Below are 4,615 nucleotides of genomic sequence, written 5' to 3' on the forward strand. Positions count from 1 at the left end.
GTCTCATGCATCATGCAAGATTTATTTTTATCTATTTGGTTTCAATGATAAACAGCATATTAAAACTTTTTTAATATATTTTTGGATCTACATTTGCCATTTAAGATTTTAGAATTAACAGATTAATTCTTTAGAACCCTAGATTAGATCAAGAACATGTGCACTAAACATTTTGATGCACTGCAGCGTGTTTGGCACCTTTGGAATGCGCCTAGGACACCAGATGATGTCCCTCTACCTTGTCCACACCAAGATCACCAATGGTAGCCCTTGAATAGCTTCTAAAACTTTTCTAATTAATTAGAAAATCAAGTTTTTCCTTTTGAGAAATTACAGATGTAAACAGGACACTAGAAACGATTTCTAGTATTTTTAATTCAAGAGATTATTGTCTAATCTCCTTGAATTGATGAGAGATGAAGAAGAAGAGAAGTAGAGGCAGCCAAGGTGGCGGCACCAAAGAGAGAATAGCAACTTATGTTTTTGTTCTTTCATCCTTACACTTATATAGCTAGGTCACCACTTAAAACCCTTGCCACATGTCACTTTCTGATTGGCTCTAGGTTTAATTGACCCAATCACATTGTGCCAAGTGTCAAACCTATATATAATCTTGACTTTGATCATCTTACATGATTCAAAGACAAATGGCAAGCTTATGTGTAGTGCCATGTGTCACCATCTCATGGTGCCACATGTCACCCTTTGAAATGACCAAAATACCCCTGTGTCTTAATTTTGAGTTCTTAACCCAAATTAATTATTTCTCTTCTTTTAATCAATTTATATCAAATATAAATTAATTGATTAATCTTTATTAATTAATTTCTCTTTAATTAAATTCATATTTAAACACTTTAAATATAAATTTAACTTATACTATACATCCAATAACCTAGATTTGGTTTCAAGCCATGCTAGGGACTATGCAATCTAATTGCAAACCAAACCTATTTAATTAATCAATTAAACTCTTCAATTAATTAATTAAATCATATTTAATTTGATGATTACTTATGTATGTGTGTGACTTACTAGGCTCATCACTAATTGGCAATGAGACATGATATCAACTCTTAATATCATCAGAACTCTTTCTTACCATAAATCAGTTCTCTAAATCATTTTATGTAGCTCATAGACTATGATTAACACCTAGCATAGCATGCCATAGCCACCCAATTAGTAATAAGGTTTACCTTAAATGAACCTATAATCATATGTTACCATGCACTAGAATCTCTCTGTTACAAAATCCCAATTCGAGCTGGAGTAATGGTTTATGTCAAACCCCATTTGCTATGAATATTATGTTCTCTTTTAATTCCAGTTCTTGATTAAAAGGATTTTCTCATTAGAAACTCTTTTCTGAATAAATCTATCTGTCCTGGGCAGGAACTTGAAACATCAAGAACAATTGAATGAACATAGGATTTTATCCCTATTTACTTAGAGGAACAGATTCCATCTTGATCAACACCTACCTCCATATATAACTAGTAGGAGCCAACACATGCCCATATACCCATACACAGTACAAGTATGAAAACATTATCAAACTCAAACCACCTATATACAAGATAATTGTGCTATCTCAGGTCTAAAGATTATATGCACTAATACGATTTATGACAATGCATTGACAAGAGTAAACTCCATGTGCTTGTCATAAGTGTCACTGTTTCGGCCTACTTATCATGTATAAGTTCCTATCATGTTTGTTATATGGCATGAGACTCACCATTCCATCTTATTTACATCTCATATAAAATAACTTGGGAACAAACATGATTACAATCTTTCTGAATAAGTCATATCCTTATTGTGAAGTATCCTCAATTGTGAACCTATTTATAATACTTTGTGCCAAAAATACTGTTACTCATATTCTTAACAACTTAATAATAGAATTTCTAACAAAATATCAATGGACCTTTTCTATTAAACATAAATATATTATGTAAATGGAAAAGTGAAAATGCCTTTTATTAATAAAAACATGTACAAGATACATACTAAATGATATGCTCTAAGGCATACTACTAACAATCTCCCACTAGCACTAGAGCCATTCATTACAATATCTTAGACCCATCTTCTCAAGATGTCGATCTAGCTGAGTTTGTGACATGGGCTTAGTGAATGGATCAGCTAGATTTTCAGCTGATGCTATTTTCTGCATGGCTACATCGTCTCGCCTAACTATTTCTTTGAAAATGTGGTAGTGCCTTTCTATGTGTTTGGATTTTTAGTGAGACTGGGGTTCCTTATATCCAAACAGCATCTTTTTGCAGCATCTGATACAGCAATATACTCGGCCTCTGTAGTGGAATCTGTAGTCGTACTCTGTTTAGAACTCTTTCAACTGATTGCACCTCCATTATAAATGAACACATACCTAGAGGTAGACTTTCTATCATCAATATCTGATTGGAAATCAGAATCAATATAACCATCCAATTGCAAATCACCACCTCCGTATATAAAAAATAAGTCCTTAGTTCTTCTGAAGTACTTAAGGATATTCTTGACAGCTATCTAGTGTTCCAAACCTGGATTGGATTGATACCTGCTAGTTAAACTAATATTATATGTGATATCCAGCCTAGTACACAACATTGCATACATCAAACTTCTAATAGTCGAAGCATATGGAATCCTAGCCATTTTATCTCTTTCTTCAGGTATCTTTGGAGACATCTCTTTAGAAAGGTGGATACCATGTCTCACTAGTAACAATCCTTTCTTGGAATCAAGCATGTTAAACCTCTTTAACACCTTTTCCAAGTATAGACTTTGGGATAAACCAATTATTTTTTTTTTGGCTTTATCTCTATATATGCGAATCCCAAGAATATAGGTTGCCTCCCATAAGTCTTTCATGGAGAATGTATTTGACAACCATACTTTTACAGTTGTCAACATACCTATGTCATTACTTATTAACAGAATATCATCTACATTTAAGACAAGGAAAGTGATAGCACTATCACTAACTTTCTTATATACACATGGCTCATCTTCATTTTTGATAAAACCAAATGACTTAATGGCTTCATCAAAACGGATGTTCCAACTCCTCGAAGCTTGCTTCAACCCATAAATGGATCGCTTTAGCTTGCGCACTTTGGAACCATCTTGGGATTCAAAACCCCTAGGTTGTTCCATGAAAATGTTTTCCTCATTGTATCCATTGAGAAAAGTTGTTTTGACATCCATCTGCCAAATCTTATAATCATAGTATGCAGCTATTGGTAATATAATCCTAATTGATTTAAGCATGGCAACAGGCAAAAAAGTCTCCTCATAGTCAATTCCTTGCCTTTGGCGAAACCCTTTCGCTACTAGCCTTGCCTTATAGGTCTCTACCTTTCCATCAGAACCAATTTTCTTCTTAAAAACCCATTTGTTCCCTATAGGTACAATACCTTCAGGTGGGTCAACAAGATCCCAAACTTGATTCTTATACATGGAATCAATCTCATATTTCATAACATCAATCCATTTTGAAGAGTCTATATCTGATATAGCTTTTTCATAGGTAAGTGGATCATCTCCATGATCTACTTCTTCATGAATAGACAACTCTTGTTCTTCTTCATGAAGGAAACCATATCTCACTGGTGGGTGAGATACCCTGGTTGTTCTACGAGGAATAGCTGTAGATGTTTCATCAATAGGTGTAGGTTGACTAGATGGATCTATATCCATTTAATCTGTTGGTTGGTCAGAATTCTCCAATTCTAACTCTATTTGCCTTTCCTTTGCCTCCTTCTTAAACAAACTGTTATTCAAGAAATGTGGCATCTCTACTTATCACAACCTTTTATGATGTAGGCAAATAAAAATAATATCCAAAATTATCTTTTGGATATTCAACAAGTTGACCCTTTTCTGATCTGGTTTCTAATTTATCAGTGTTCAGCTTTTTGATATAAGCTGGATAACCCCAAATCTTAACATGCTTAAGACTTGGTTTTCTTCCATGCCATATCTCATAAGGTGTGGAAGAAACTGATTTTGATGGAATCTTATTCAGAATATACAAAGCTGATTCTAATGCAAATCCCCAAAAGGAGATTAGCATATCAGTATAGCTCATCATACTACGTACCATATCCAATAGGGTACGGTTTCTCCTTTCAGATACACCATTCAGCTGTGGTGTTCCTGGAGGAGTCAGCTGGGAAACAATGCCGTGTTCTCTTAAGTATTCATCAAATTCAGTACTCAAATAATCCACTATCTGATCGAAGAGCTTTAATACTCTTTCTTGTTTGATTTTCTACTTCAAATTTAAATTCTTTGAACTTTTCAAAGGATTCATGTTTGTATTTCATCAAATACAAATACCCAAACCTTGATTTATCATCAGTAAAGGTAATAAAATAATGAAAACCACCTCTAGCCATTTCTTTAAATGGACCACATACATCACTATGTATTAGCTCCAAAATATTTTCAGCTCTTAGCCCTTGTCCAACAAAGGGTGATCTAGTCATTTTGCCCTGAAGGCAGGATTTACAGGTTGGAGTAGGTTCAGAACCCAATGAGGATAGAATTCCCATTTTCTCTAGTTTTGCAATCCTATCTTCTGCAACATGACCTAACCTTA

This window comes from Hevea brasiliensis, unplaced genomic scaffold (assembly GCF_030052815.1).
Source record: "Hevea brasiliensis isolate MT/VB/25A 57/8 unplaced genomic scaffold, ASM3005281v1 Scaf2, whole genome shotgun sequence".
Lineage (NCBI taxonomy): Eukaryota > Viridiplantae > Streptophyta > Magnoliopsida > Malpighiales > Euphorbiaceae > Hevea > Hevea brasiliensis.